Source organism: Silene latifolia, unplaced genomic scaffold (genome assembly GCF_048544455.1).
Source record: "Silene latifolia isolate original U9 population unplaced genomic scaffold, ASM4854445v1 scaffold_73, whole genome shotgun sequence".
Taxonomy (NCBI): Eukaryota; Viridiplantae; Streptophyta; class Magnoliopsida; order Caryophyllales; family Caryophyllaceae; genus Silene; species Silene latifolia.
In genome coordinates, this window is record NW_027413640.1 from 1,743,427 (window position 1) to 1,760,323 (window position 16,897).

Genomic DNA, 16,897 nt, shown 5'->3' on the forward strand with positions numbered 1-16,897 from the left:
ATCGTCTCAACAGAGCATATGCCGCCAAAAATGAGTAACAATCCCGAAAACACAGACTACTAGCTTGACAAGGGACAACTAAATGTAGGATGTAGTAATTGGACAAAAAGGGGTATTTTTGGCAGTGTGAAGCTTATGGGTAAAATGAGAAAAGGAAACCTCTACCACATGTGTCAACAAACCACAGACCGAATGCATACAGGTATTAAGTAGATCAAATTCATATTCATGCAAATTAAGGAAACATGTCTCATAAGGAGTACTACTCACATTCCTAAATAAACCGGTCAAGAATGTCACCAGTTATAGGCTCTAGTTCTCGGAAAGTATAAGTAGTTTGCCAATTATTAAAGTCAAGTCTCAAGTCCAGCAAGATAATTAACGAAAACTCGTAGATATGCATTTACGATTCTACTAATAACATGTTAATATGCTAAAAATAAACGTGCATTTTATGGAATTTTTTTGAATTTTTTCAATTTTTTTGAATTTTGATGAATATGAAGAAAAATGAAATAAACAATGCAAACCAAAATGTAAATGTGAATGCAAGCAAATGATATGCGATGCAAAACCCTTCCCCAAACCAAATCGCACAATGTCCCCATTGTGCAAAATCATATAGTGAAGAAAAGAGAAATGGGAATTTGCGAGAAAATAAATAAGCAAGACACAAAGGAAAGATATGGAACTCACAAGACTTTAAGCGCAGCAAAGGAAACCTCCCCAAACCAGCATGAGCTAGGAGGTTGCAGTAGCTAGCAGTGCTACCAATAAGAGTGCCTGAAAGACAGAAAATACCACGCATAAGACTGAGAAAACAATTTTGAGGCGGTATAATTGTGCACAAATAAAAGAACTTGAAGAAAAAAGTAATATGACGGAAAATAAAGCGGAGTAGAAAACTCCCTTAGGTCCGCATATCGACCAAACACAGCAGGGGAGAGGTCGTGAACGAATATAAGCGAGAAGCGTGGTCGATCGACCACCGAGATCGATCGATCGACCAGGTGGGCGTGAACAGAGAGCTCTGTAAACTGCTCGCAGCGATCGATCGACCATAAAGACCAACATCGATCAAAACACTTCTTTGCAACCTCTAATTTCTTCGTATTAGCTCAATAATTTGAGCTAACAAGCTCTAAATACCTGCAAGTACACAATAAAACGCGCCCAAAAATTGCGCAAAACCCAGAATAAAGCTTAAAGTACTTAAAAATCCTGAGCAAATAAAATAAAAGCGAAGTTTTCGCGCACACAAAAAAGCAATAAAATTGTCTTAACAAAGCAAATAAAGAGAAGTTCAGTACGAGATTGATCAACTAATAGTTGATCAAGAAGGACCACGGTATGGCCCACTTCGTCGGCTTCTGGCTACTAGAGGTAGCCTCAATGGTGCTCATCTTATCAGTTGCACCCTTCTTAGCTTCAACAGTCGGAGAGCTCAATGGATCAACTTCGTCATCCCCCCAATCAAAGGCTTCCTTGGGTTCAACGGAATCCAAGTCAGACCGTCTCACCTTGGTTGGCTCATCTTCCACTTCCTCATCGGTCCCATAGCTTAGGCATCCAAGACCTCCTCTTTGAATGATAGGCTTTGTCGTGGCTGGAGTGACCTGCAGCTCATCCTTCCCCAAACCAGCTCCTGCATTATCTAAAACAACAGATTGTTCCTCCATTTTGCTCCCAATCTGGGGCGGAGGGGTTAACACAAAGAGTAGTAATAGGGACAGGCAATTCGGGAAGCACAAAGTACGATTTCTCTTGGCGAAACCGTATTACATGTAACATGCCACATGGGGTCCTTCTTTTTAGCAGGTTGGGCAAAAATAATAGAGTGTTTCCCAACTTTGAAGGTCAAAGTTCCAGAGCCTACGTCAATAACTGCACCAGCAGTGTGCAGAAACGCCTTCCTAAGATGATCGGTATATGGGCATCCTCAGGCATGTCAAGGACAACAAAGTCAACAGGAAGAAAAACTTCCCTATTTGGACGGGTATGTCCTCTAGGACTCCTATAGGCTCGACCGCAGATCGGTCGACCATCCGAATCGTCATGTCTGTGATATAGCAATCGGGTCAACTTGAGTTTTCTAGCTAAACTCAAGGGCATGACACTTATACTAGCCCCTAGGTCACATAATGCCTTCTCAATTGAGAAGGTACCTATTTTGCAAGGAACAGAAAAGCTACCCGGTCCTCTAACTTATGGGGCGCGATGTGAGAGAGATAGGAGCAAGACTCCTTGGTGAGTGCGATGTGCCTTTATTTCAAGTGACCGCTTTTTGGACAACAGTTGTTTCATAAATTTAGTATAAGCGGGCACTTGGTTAACTAACTCAAGGAAGGGTACCGAACATTCGACTACGAATAACTTTCTCAAACTTACTGAAAGATACCTGTTCCTTGGTCGGCATGAGTCTCTCTCGATATGGGGTGTGAGGAGTACCTTAGCCCTCTTCTCCAATTCACGCGCGCCGCGTCCTTGGACTTAGGGCCGAAGTCTGTCACCTTCTCTTTGTTGAAGCTAGACCCCTCCTCGGATCGTCTCAAATGAGAACCATTAACCGTCATTGGGTCGAACTTGGGGTAGGGACCGACCCATCAAAGACACTCGTCCGGTCCTAACACCTTCGGGATCGTGGTACCTCGAAACAAGTGGTCTCGTAGGTTATTTGGCATTAAAGGACGAAATTCTTCAAGATCGCAGCGATCTCGGTCGATCGACCACTTTGTCCCGGTCGATCGACCGGGATGTACTGATTCGAGCTCCTCAGTAACCCGTGCTTGATCGATCGATCGGGTATATCGATCGATCGATCAAATACCTGGCGACGTCTTTTTCTTTGATTTGTTCATTGAAGCTTTCTCTTGACTTGTTTCCGGCTCATCTTTTTCAACAACGTCCTCGACCATGGCAGGACCATCAAGGGTGGACCCGCTCCTCAAGGTGATGGTATTTAGGGTCTCCTTTTGTTCCGGTTGAGTAGGTAAGTGTCCGGGAGCTCGAGTGTTACTTTTGCTAGCCAATTGAGCTATTTGGCTCTCTAGTAGCTTCATCCCTACCTCTCTCGCTTGGGACTCCTTTAGCAACAGATTTTTAAGCTCGGAAAATTCGAGTTCTGCGATTGTTGCTTCTTCTGCGGCACACATAAGGAGGTTTCGATATTGCTTTGTTGCTTTTGATGAGGTGGTATATAAGGTTGTTCTTTGCGGCGGAGCTTGAGTTGGGTTAAGGACATTTTGGCTCCTCCAACTCAAGTTCGGATGGGTGTTCGGCTCATAGTAGGTGTTGGTCCCCTATAGTGTTGAAAGGCAAAGACAAGATTCAAAGGGACTAGGGCGCTTTTTCGAGACATGGCCCTCACCTCCACACCTTTCACGAGACGAAGGGACCGTCGACACGCATTGACTTGGTACATCCCACCTTTAGAAGCTCCTCCTAGCTCATACTTGTCAAATCTTGCAGGTGAGGGCCTCAAGTGCGGCAACAGAGGAGGATTCAGCAGCTCTCCTCTGGTTCCCTCTAGAATTTCCATACTCGGCCTTGTGGGTAGCTAGATCGTCAATGATCTTCCACCCCTTGGTTGCTCCCAAATTTTCAGCGAATCTTCCATTGGCTGCAAAGATCCAAAATGGCCCTCTGATCGTCGTACAACCCATTGTAGAAATGGTTGCACAAGCTCCACTTTTCGAACCCATGGTGCGGTATGGTTCGCACCAACTTCTTGAATCGGACCCATGCCTCATGGAAATTCTCATCTGGCCCTTGTTTAAAGCCCGTGATTTGAGCTCTAATCGCAATCGTCCTTGAAGCGAAAAAGTACTTCTTGTAGAATGCCGTGCCAATGTATTCCAATCGGTGATCCCTTGGACAAATCGGTCCGGATCTCTATACCACTCCCTTGCAAAGATCACGAAGGAGAAGATGAACATGGTCTCCATGATTTAATCCTGGGTCACGCCAGCTGGTGGGGGTATGGAACAGCAGTAGTCAATAAAGGTCTCCATGTGCTTGGCTGCATCTTCATTTGCAGCTCCCCCAAACTGGTTTCTCTCGACCATAGTAATGTAGGCAGGCTTTGGTTCGAATTTCCTGGCATCTCCCGGTAATTCGAACCCCTTGTATAAATTGTCGGCTGTCGGCTCAGAATAACTAGCTATACTTGCCTCCTCGGCCATGACTGGAATTTCCGGAGAAGTAACTGTCTCGGCTGAAGAAGTGGAAACGGGCGAAGATGGTGGATTATCTTCGAACAGTTCGTTCTCGTAGTAGCTTGACAGAGTACTCAGCTCTTCCTCTGTCGGTAATACTCTTTGTGTTCGCCTCAACTCGCGCAAGGATCTTTCAAGCTCAGGGTTCAACGGTACTAATTCTCCACCCTGTGACCTGCGCATAAGAAGAAACTACAAAAAGAATATAAGAAAAGTTTAAGGAACAGATGTCCCTTAAACTAAGAAAGACTAAAAATAAAAACAACTAAAATCAGGACTAATGCCTCCCCGGCAACGGCGCCAAAATTTGATACCCGTCGTTGTGAGTACCAAAGATAAAATTTATAATTCCTATTAGGACTAACCTAGGCTAGTGGTAACAGGGTCGAACCACAAAGAGGCAGTTGTAAATTTTAGTTGATTTATGTTTAGTCTGAGGTAACTATTGTGGGGGTTGAATTGAATTGGTCTACAGCTAAAAGCGAATAAAGGTAGTAAACTAAATAAACGATTTAAACAGATAAAAGAAGGGTACTAGGATGGTCGGTTCATTATAACTTCGGCGGCAGCAAACTAAGTCGGTCTGAATCAAACACAGGTAAGGCGGGAAAGAAAGAGGTCCTCTCGGTCCACTCTTAACAAATAGCATCTTTCGATCTCGCTATAGGTCCCTAATATCACTAATACTAACTTTCGTCCTGAAAAGTGACTAACGGTCTAAACTATACCTATCTTCCGATCTTAGCACAGTCTAGTCGATTTAATTGATGGTCTAATAACTTCCCCTATCTTTCGATGTAATGGGTCGGTCACAAAATAGGTATCTAACTGGTCGCATGCATTCGATTCGTTAAATACAAGATTAAATTCAATTAAAACGAAGGAAACCCTACGAGGTCAGTCGATCGACCGACAATGTCAGTCGATCGACCGACACGCGAGACAGTCCGTGTCTAATCTAATGCCGCCTTTGCCATAAATCGCCTACATCCTAGCACTATAGAATTAGCTACTCATGCTAAGGTTAAAAACAACAATTAAACTAATAATGATTACTGAATTCATGCTTAAAGTAGATAGCAAATAGCGATAATGCGATAATTGGCTTTGGGATACTAACTAGCAAATCTATACTAATAACGAAAGTAAAACAATAAACGGAAATTAGGGCAGAAGGAATACCGAGGTTTCAGAGGGAAGATAAAGAACAAGAACAGAAATCCAATGCTAAAACGATGTTCCAAACCCTAATTACTCGAATAAACCAAAACCGAAAGTTACTTGTATGAAATTGTGATAAAAACTGAGATCTAAAACTGAGATAAAAACTTGATCATAACTGAATGTTTTATGTTACGTTATATAGCAAATAACGTAACATCTTATTTCCTAAACCTAGCATCATGGGCTTGCGCTTTCTCGGTCTTCTAATTCTCGTCTGGAATAGAAATCTGGTCGATCGACTGACAAGGCTGGTCGATCGACTGCTCCTCAGCAAACAGTAGCTTCTGGAACCCGAACATTGGTCGATCGATTGAGGGTGATGGTCGATCGACTAATGGAGCTGCTACTTGACTTCTCAAAACACGTGGACTTGTCTTTTGGGCCTTGGATTGCGCACCAAGCTCGTTCCTTAAGTGATTCCTTTACGTCATTTGTAATGCAGATTACTCGGGGACGGATTTAGCTTGATTTCCCGTTGAATTCTCCACATTTCTGCAATAATGTACAAAATACGGAAGTAGACGGAAATAGGGAGAAATGTAGCATAAACTACAAGAATGAGCTCTGAAATGCGTGTAAAATGGGATGTAAAACATCATATAAAAGACACGCATCACAAGGCATGACACTCTTTGAAAATAGTGAACTTATGACCGGAGATAGCTAGCCAAATTGGTTCAGCATCAAATTCCAATGGTTTCTTTATGCACCGGTCATGGTACGTAAGCCCGAATACTTCACAAAGTTCACTTTTGAGCATCGTTCTAGTCTTGTTTTCGAGACGGAATTCTACAAAATTTCGAGTTTCAATCTTATACTCCCTCAAAGAGCTAATGAACTCCAAAGTCAAGGAGGGGTATGTCAATTCATTCATTTCAAAGAGGGTTGCTAACTCCATGGACTCAAAAAATTCCTTTGTTTGTTCAAGGACACCCAATTTTCTCAAAGCATCTTGACATACAAATTTTGTAGCTAGAATCTTTTTCTTGGCAAGGGATTCGAATGCATTCCTATGCTTATCGGATAAGAAAGTTACCTCCGGATAGTTCTTCAATTGTTCCACTTCCGGGATAGAATTAGTAGCTTCCTCAATAACATGGACGGTTGAAGTAGTAGCTTGCTCCCTTTGTACCAAGACCATTGCTTTGGATGCTAGAGCTTATTGTCTTCTAGACATTATTGGCGTTTTTGTTACCTTGATTCCTCCCTTGGTCCTTGCCATTGCTTTCCTTCTTATATCAACACACCAAGTAAATGCTTGAATGCTTCTTTCTTTAGGTTTCAATGGAAGTCCCAATCAATTTGGGTTTTTCGAAATTTCACCAAACCCTAGAGAAATTGATTGATTTTTTGAAGAAATTGTTGTTTGAATGGTCTTATGTTGATGAAGGAGTGATTTATTTTTGTTTTGAGCAAGTTTGGACTTGATTTTGGTGAATTTGGATGAGAGATTGTTGTTTTTAGATGAGGGTTGAAGTGAGGGAAATAATGGTGTTTGTGTTTAAATGTAATAAAATGAAATGAAGGAGAGGGGTTTGGTTCCGTATTTGGTGATATAACAGGTCGGGACGGGTGACTCAAGGGCAAGTCGGGCGAATTTTTGGACAGTGAAAAATCAGTTTTCTGGAGGGCTTTGGAGATGGGCGTCTCGATGTCAGGCCGTGCGGATTTTCAGATTGCTCGCTTGACTTGAGCTGGAGACGGGCAGATTTGTACTCCAGTGCAAATTTGACAATAGAGAACCCCTCCAGTCCCCACGACTTGAGGTGAGGTCGGGCGTCCTGAGCTTTGGCTTGCTCGACCTGAAGTCGGCTCAGGCAGATTCTTTCACTGTGCAAATTTTCATTTCGCAGCCCTTTCCCAATCCCCACGAGCTGAGATCTGCTCGTGGGTCTTCACCCCGTGTCAATTCTTCTTCTTTTTCTTCTTCAATTCTTCTTGGGTAGCATCACAAAGGCTTGGCTAGCCTAGGCATGTGCTTCCCCACACTTGATCATCAAACAATACACATTTGAAGCACATTAAAATCCCTTTATCACTTGCTCTCATGTTACTCAAATCTGTCAAACAAAGCACGTAAAATGCAATGCAAAAATGAGTAATGTACAAGTTAAATGAAAGGCAAGTTAAGAGGTTAGAATATTTACAAATGGTGGTTTAGGGAGGACTCCACCAAACTCTCGTTCTTTTGAGAGGTGTCAAGGAGGCAAAGCCAAGGTGTTGTTGATGTTGCTCAACACCTTATAGAAGTAGTCAAAGGCCTGTTCATTCTCATGGTAAAGGTCTTGTATAGACCCTTGCACATTGTTGTCTTCATTGTGGTAATCCGAGTCAAAGTGTTGACAAGGATCCATCAAGCCTTGGTCTAGAGTCATAAAATTCCCAATGTAGGGATTAACTAATCCTTCAAATTCATCGTCCCATAGACTGTAAACTTCATTTGATTTCTCTCCTATGTAGGGTGGATCATGAGTTGATGAGAGCAACTCTCCTTCCTTGTTATCATGGCCAATGAGGCCTTAATCAATACTTGTCATGGGTGAGCTTTGCAAGCTCTCATTCTTGTTGTGAAAAATTCCATGCTCTCCGAATAAAGCCATTTCAACATCATCAATATCTTTCTTCCAATTGGGCGGTGTGTCTTTGCCCTTCTCTTTGAGATTTCCATCTTTGCCTTGTTTTTTGGATGGAGATTCCATCTTCTTCTTATCACCCTTTCGAGTATAGTGATCAACCATAAAACATGGCTCAAACAAATTAGGAGCTCTCATAGTCTTATTAAGGTTGAAGGTGATTGTTTCATCACCTATTTCAAGTGTGAGCTCTCTATATTTAACATCGATCACCGCTCCGGCGATGTGTAGGAATGGTCTTCCTAGAATGATTGGAATGTTAGAATCCTCCTCCATATCAACAATGACAAAGTCCACCGGTATGAAGAACTTTCCAACTCTCATGGGTACATCTTCCCATATTCCTAGTGGTTTCTTTGTTGAACGATCCGCTATTTGTAAGGTCATGTTGGTGCACTTGAGCTCTCCCACTCCTAGTCTTTCACATACCGAGTATGGCATTACACTCACACTTGCACCTAGATCACATAGTGCCTTGTTGATTGTGGTATCACCAATGGTACATGGAATGGAGAAACTCCTTGGATCTTTGAGCTTTGGAGGGGAATTCCCTTGTAGAATTGCACTACTGACCTTTGTAAAGGCAATGGTCTCCAACTTTCGGATGGACTTCTTCTTGGTAAAGATATCTTTCATGTACTTTGCATAGGCCAGAAAATGATGGATTAGCTCTGTGAATGGTATAGAAACCTCTAAGTTCTTCACAATCTCCATGAACTTTCCAAGTTGCTCATCAAACTTGGGTTTAGCTTGGCGACTTGGGAATGGAAGTCTAATCACAATAGGCTCTTTCTTAATTTCTTTAACCTTCTCTTTATTTATCTTCTTTGACGAGTCATTGGTTGTTGTCTCTATCACCATAGGATTTCTCCTTAGTGTTTCAATCACATCACTTTGCTAGTCATTCTTCTCAACAATACCTTCTTCGATTTGCATCTTTGGTCCCTCATACCTAGTACCGCTCCTCAAGTGGATAGCATTGATGGTCTCATGTCTTGTGGGAGGATTACCTTGAGGAGGTAGTTGTGCCTTTTATCTTTGGGAGCTAGAAGAGGCGAATTAAGACAATTGAGTCTTCAACATTTTGGTGTGAGCAAGGATATTGTTGATGGTGGTTTATTTGGCTTGGCTATCCCTTTGCATTTGAGCAAAGAAATCTTGTTGGCTCTTTTGCATTTGGAGGACCGCTTTTTGGACATCAAAGGATAGGTCATTGGGTTGATTTTAGTATGGACTTTGAGTAGGATTTCTCATTGGAGGTGGTGTGTATGTGTTTGAGGGTTTTGGACATTTTGGCTTTTGTATGAAAGGTTTGGATGGAATTTGGTATTCTCATTATAGTAGTTGGAGTAAGGGGTGCCATTCTTATATGCTTGGAACGCATTTACTTGTTCATTTGTTCCCCTACATTAATTTTGATCATGTCCCAAGGTTCCACAACTTTCACATACTCCATTTGGGATTTAGGATGATGCTATCATAGCATTGACATGTTGTTTAGGTGATTTGGAAGTTTCATCAAGCTTAGCCATGGCCTTCTTAAACTTCAAGTTGATGGTGTCGATATGTGCACTTAGTTGAGCACCTAATTGTGTGATGGAATCTACCTCATGCTTTCCTCCTCTAGTGGCCTTTCGTGGTCTACTATATTGGGAATTATGAACCGCCATCTCTTCTATTATGGCGCATGTTTGGTTGTCATCAACCTCGGTGAACCTCCCATTGGACCCCATATTAAGCACATTTCTTGAGTCTTCATATAAGTCGTTCCAAAACTGTTGAACAAGGAACCACTCACTAAGTCCATGGTGTGGACAAGAGCGACAAGTGTCCTTAAATCTCTCCCATGCGTCATATAATGATTCCTCATCCCTTTGCTTAAACCCGGTGATTTGGGCTCTCAACATGTTGGTCTTCTCCGAGGGATAGAACTTCTTGTAGAAGGCAAGTGCTAACTTCTTCCATGAATCAATACCAAGGGTAGCCTTGTCTAGGCTCTTTAACCATTGCTTTGTGACACGATCAAGGAAAAAGGAAACAACACCCATCGAATTTGGTCTTGGGTTACTCCGGTTTGAGAGATAGCATCACAATAGTCACAAAAAGTTTCCATGTGTATATGAGGATATTCACTAGGCATCCCTCCAAATTGGCTTCTCTCGACTAGTTGTATGAATGCGGATTTGGCAATGAAATTGCCGGTTAAGTGAGGTACGGAATGAGATGAAAATTTAGGCATTATGGGTTGATTTTGTGGTTGGTTTTGAATAGGGTTCTCCTCTCCTTCTCTTGCAAAAGGGTTGGTAAACACAACACTATCCGATTAGATAACACCGACGTCCACAAGTTCTCCAATACCCAAACTAGTTGAAGCCCCTCTGGCGGTTCTTCTAAGATTGGTCAAGGTTCTTTAAATTTCGGGATCAATAGGCAAAGGTCTACCTTGTGATCTCCTAGACATGCAAAAAGCAAACAACTAGAAAACAATTAAAACTACCTTGAGGAGTTTGGCTTCCCCAAGGTTAAGAAAGACACAACTAAAAAGAATTAATGATAGCAATTTAATTGAACACCGTCCCCGTCAACGGTGCCATTTTTGGTGCAGTTCGAAAATTTGTCGTTTAAGTTAACCAACAAAAAAATATTTATAACTAAACAAACTACTCTTAGTAGAGTGGTAAGTAAAGGTCGGATCCCAAAGGACGGGTATTGAATTAAGTTATCGGTTGTAGAAAGCTATGTCTTAAGGTGTCACAAATTGGGTTGAGATTTGAGGTATCAAGCTAAACTACTATAACAATGAAATGTAAAGAAATGAAAGTAAACAAGCAACTAAAGTAGGGGTTTGTAAACAATAGATTAAAACAAAAGGGTGTCATGGGTTCATAGGGGGTTTCATGGTGGTGATCATACAAACATGTTTTCATAGTTGCAAGCAATTTATTGTTGTTGTGGAATCGAGTTAGTTTATATCGTACGATTCATAAGAAGATTTGGGTCCCGGAGCCGAGTCGTCTAGACTGTACTACACCTACAAGTCGACTTACTTTCTTCCTATTCACTTCTATGCATGGTCTAACAAGACTCGAGTTAGTTTATATCTTACAAGTCTTGTTGAATAGATAAGAGATGTGCAAAATGCAAGGTTTCATAGTCCAGCATTTTATCAAGCATAACATGTGCATATGTTAACACTACAACAAGCAAGCAAACATGTGATAAAATATTTGATTAAGTATGAATCTACCCCTATGATATAATTCCCCTAATCCCCCATTAATCCTAACTAGGAAACTACTCACTCATGATTATGGTAAACATGCTAATAAAGGTGTTGATCATATTAGCAAAGTTAAACGTGATAAATGAGTAAAGTAATAAATAAGCAAGGGTAAAAAGCATTATACCAAATTGAGGATGATCCAAATAATAAGCAAAGAATAATAGTAGAACACTTGATAAATGATGAAGAGTTGTCAAGTCTTCAATAAACCCAAATAATCTTCAAATTACCCAACTAAAACTAAGAACACTTGAAGGATTAAATAGAATTTGAGATTTGATTAATATTGAGATGAGTGATTACAAATTGATTAGTAATATATAAACTAGATTAAGGTTAAATTAGAACTTGATAAACTTGGTTCTTAATCCCCTAACACAATGGGGTATTTATACTAAGTACAAGTATTAGGGTAACTAAGGGCTTAAATGATGATTAAGTCCCTAAGAAGATGATTAGTGCTTTGCAAGTCCTAGAGGGAGCCGTCCGGATTGTCATTGAAGCAAACTCGTGCTGCCCAAGGATCCGCTCGACCTGAGCTCGGGACGCTCGGTTCATGGCCTAAGACGCCCGGATTGAGGGTGGAGTCGCTCGACCTGGGCTCGGAACGCCCAGATCAAACGTGAGACGCCCGGATCTTTGATCAACTCCTCTTCTTCTTCCTTGACTGCCCAAGGATATGTGGGGATCGATGGGAGGTCATGGGGCTCTTCATCATTGCCCATTTCTACTTCATTTATTCACTTAGGCCTTTAGTAATTGTCTCCTCTTTGATGCTTGGTCATTATATGCACTCCATTTAGCTCTACTTTGCTCCATAGATGCAAGGTTAGCAATCCTCTCCTACCAAGGACACAAAACCTCAAAGAATATGCAAAGTTGGGAACTAAAGATAAGAAACGACCCTAATAAGCGCTATAAAGCATAGGAACGATGCTAGTTCGGGGACTAAATGTGCACAAATATGAGTCACATCAGGAGGAGACTTCCTGGAGGAGCCCTTCAAGTGTGCTTGCCTAATTGCTTGGAAATTTGCAAAGGTAGGGTTTCCCTACTCGGTCTTAGTAATATGATAGTTTACATTTGTGGTAGTTGTCACAAATTACATAATATAGGTCATAATTGCATGATAACATGATTAGTTGAGTAATTAAAGTTTGGTTGCATACTAATGTTGGATACTAATCATACCATATGGAAGGCTAAGTGGTATTAGCAACACACTATTATTTGGTTGCATTATAACATGAATTGGGAAGATTATTGGTTGATTAGTTGGTGTAATAGTAAACATGTGTATTTATAACACCCCCTTCTTACCCGGCCAATGTAATCGGGAGATGTCACCATCTCAGTTTCCCAAAGCGGTGAAATCGGAATTACAATTAAGAAACATTTATATAAATAACATGTTTGGTGACTTACATAACAAATATATGAATAATAAATGTGGATTAGATATTATACAACTCAACTATCAACTATGTCGACTATCATATAATCAAGCAACTCGAGTCCAACTCCGTGTCACTGCCCGTGATCCCACGTGCTACCAAATGCAAACCTGTACTAAAACTGCTCCCCACATGAACGGAAATATCAGATGGATCAACACAAGCCACCCCGGAAATAGGTGACAATTTACACATAACCAACACACATCAGTTTCAACAATATAAATATTTAAACATGACACCAATGTACGAATATGCAATACAACATAAAATGCATGGGACATAATGTTACATCCATGACACTACACCATTACCTCACCGATACTAGGGACACACCCACGGTACCACAACCAGTGACGACACCACAGCACCGCCCACCAAACAGCCGGACCGCAGTCATAACAAGGTACTCGGGACACACCCGTGGTGCTGGACTCAGGTGCGAACTGGATCCCTGCCAGACGTCGTGCCTCAACCACACGCGTCCCTCCATAACTTAAGTCATTAATGTGGACATCCTTCTTGGAGTAGGAAGCTCCAAGAGGTGACCCAAGCATAAAACGGTCTCCCAACCGCCTTACGTCTCCTCGACAACAACCACTTCCTCAAACATATAGGATAATCACAATAATGTAATGTAGATACCTCATTTCTGCACCTCTCGCAAACCACCCGGTGATGATTGGGCCGCATGTCTGCTACGCGGAACGATTTGTGACAGTTCGTAAGTTTATCGTCAAGTGGTTGCTCAAATATTAATGTCTACCTCTTAGTTGTCATCTACGTGCCGATACGGTCGTTTTGACAGTAATTAGAGTACATTTGGAGTCCGGGCCTAAAACCGTCTTCATTTTCTGATAACCGTTAAATCCCGAGTCAGAAAGTTCTAGAATGTTCCGGATATTTCTATTCCATATTTCATAATATTTATCCTTTGGTAAGAAATTTCCCGTAATATTCACATAAAATATTAAGGAAAACCAAATTATTCCGTCCTACCTTAACTTAAACACGGAAATCTTTCTTCCGCAGGAGGAAACTCCTTGGGAACAGACGCAACAGGTGCTGCGCCTCTTCCAAGAGACGCAGTGGCTGCTGCGCCTCTTCCCAGGTCCTTTTCTGCGTTTTTTCGTATCTTTTTCATATCTTTCCGAGATTCACTTCCAAAGAGTCTCCGAAACCCTAATTCCTTCGTGTGATTAGTATAAATAGGAGCCTTCGCTCCTCATATTTCTCACGCGAGTGTCCGCCCTTCTCTTCTCCCTTTGCATTCTAGACCTTTGTTCTTACTTTTTGGCGTCTACGTGCTTGAACATTCGACCACGTAAGCTCGGATCCTTCTGAGTACCAGCCTTGTTTGCATGACCGACCAATTTGACCAACTCCACAATCAATCAACTTAATCAACTCGTTTTAAATCCTCTTACGAGGGCACTTTCTTTACATTCGCGTCGAGCATCACTAATCGATATCTTAGTCCTTCTCGTTTCATCAAACATGTAAGTCTGAGGGTGTATAATCTCTCTTTTATTATTGTATTTACTTTCTGTATCATCTAATGTAAGGTTTATGTCGAAAATACCAATTAAAACCGATTTCTAAAACCTTGTTTAAAACCTCTTTTTACGGATTTCCAGAAGATAAACCGTCGAGAAAGGACGCAAAGAATCGCCGCGCCTCTTGAAGGAGCGCAGCAGAATCGTCGCGCCTCTTCGAAGGAGCGCAGCACCTGCTGCGCCTCTTCGTGAGGCTGCCGCAGTTCCTGCTTCCTTTCTTCTTCCTTCGTCCTCTGTAATTCGTTAAGTATTTGTTTTGTTTCGTTTGTCCTTTAATTCTCTGATAGCATAGCACAATAATTTCACATGTATATTGTTCATCATCATTAGCATGTTTAACTCGTCGTTAATTCCGACTTAAATCCCAAGTAATCTCATATTTGCGGGTTTTCGTCATTAAATTCAATACGGGTTGTAGAAATTCGATTTGTTCATATTGAGTTTCTGGAATTCGATCCTTTGATAAATTTTCATCTGTCTATTGTCACATTCGTCATTAATTTGTCGTTACTCCATCGTGTTTAGTTTATTTCATTCACCCATGTCACCAATCAATCATTCTTTCATGTAATAATCCGTCTTTATTCCGTCTCATCCATGTTTTATTGTTTTATGACCCTTACTCACATGTAAATAACCTACTAATCACTTTCATCCGAGTAAATAATTTAATCAATCATTAAATTTACCGACGAGTATTAACAACACGCAATTCCGGCTTCACAAAAAGATTGGTCAGAATGAGACGCAAAGAATCGCTGCGCCTATTCCAAGGGGACGCACTCTGCTGCTTTATTCGGTTGAATTACTGTCCTCGAACTCCGTTTTGCCTTGACTTAGTTATTTAGCTTACGTGTAATTAACTATTAATCGTATTATCGCCTGCTGACTTGTTCGTTAATTCTTTTGATTCATTCTTTTATTCGTTTTCTCAAATTATCCGTTTTTAAGGTATTTTCGACATAAATCGCCTAATCCAATGTAATTATTTTAATTTTTCATTATGTTTAACATTTTAGCAACCATACCATTCAATTGTATCCATCAACTCAGTATAATTCATTTTCAGCAAAATAAAAGATATCGCATAAACAACTTAAACATGTACATATACCATCATATAAGTTGTAAAACATTATCTATGACAAAAGATTAGCAAGGTGAACAAGTTCTCTGGTTTGCACGGTTTGAACAAATAGGCAACTCGCGGCTCAATTAAACGTAACTATAACGACTATCATTTAAACATACGCATAACATGTGAATCATCAAAGGGTTATCTCATTATAATTCATAGCGACGGTTCGAGAATATATTTCAAATATCGTAACTATATCGTAACTATATCAAACTATATTTCAAATATCGTGACAATTGCAACAATCACCTTAGCATTTCATGACAATAAAACTATGAACATATCCAATAAGGAGCAACAACACTATTTTATTATCATATCATAAGTTTAGGTTCAATCAAAAATACATTAATGCAATGAAAGTAATAAGTATAACTATAGGCACACAGACTCACATAAAAGACATTAGAACTCGGATGACATCCTACATGTGTGAACATTTAGACATACTCATTACTACCATCCATGTGTAAACATTTAAACATAATTATTATAAATATTCATGCGAGTATATTAGAACAATCAAGTTAACATTTAACGCCACCAACTTTACCAAGATATGACAATATAGTTTTATATTTATATATATCCGACCACTATACAAATATGATGAACACACCAGAGATATTATAACATGCCAAGCATAAAATATGCAAACAACTGGACTCGTATAAAATATTTCACCCTCGATTAAGAATCAAATTAAGCTATTCAATTTCACTCATACTATCATGCCAACAATGTTATAAACTAAACTTTAATTTTTTTTTATCACTAGTTAAGATACATAACCAATGAATATGTGTGCTACTATCATCATATAAGGACACTATAATTTCACATTAATAAGGCTCATGAAATAATCGAACAACTGCATGAAAACTCAACATAGCATTCACATTTTAAAAGTTATGATTCACGTTGTAACTTCCAAAAAAATCACGAATAAATAACTGTTCAACGAAAACTTGAGTTATATTACTTTTTATAACATACAGAGAGTTAATAATTCGTGAGAAAAAGAATGAGGTCCAAAGCTCAAGAATTCAATTTTTAAAGGATTTTACAACTCAGTTGGTCCACACAAGTATGTGACAGCAATTGGTCCGAAACTTGGGTCAGTTTGCAAAACTTACCGTTTAATATAGAGACATCAAGAATTTTCGTGGCTTATCAATTTGAAAACATATGCGAATATTCTGATCGATGGAGTTGGAATTATGCAGAAATTATTAATACAATTTAAATGAGGATTTTTACAAAATCGTTGGTCGAAACATCACTGCACAGGAACTTCCTGACCACAGCCCACTAAAATATTTAATACTCCTAATCCGTATATCCTATAAGCATGAAACCAGCGCTAAATGAACACTAACTCATGAGGCTATCTCT

At 40.3% G+C, this 16,897-nt stretch overlaps 1 non-coding gene across 1 annotated transcript; it reads left to right on the top strand.

Annotated features, from left to right (window-relative positions):
* Positions 1–9,871: 9,871 nt before the first annotated feature.
* On the top strand, positions 9,872–9,978 carry LOC141640219 (small nucleolar RNA R71). The gene has a single exon (XR_012542908.1). It is a non-coding gene; the product is annotated as a small nucleolar RNA R71 (small nucleolar RNA).
* Positions 9,979–16,897: the final 6,919 nt, after the last annotated feature.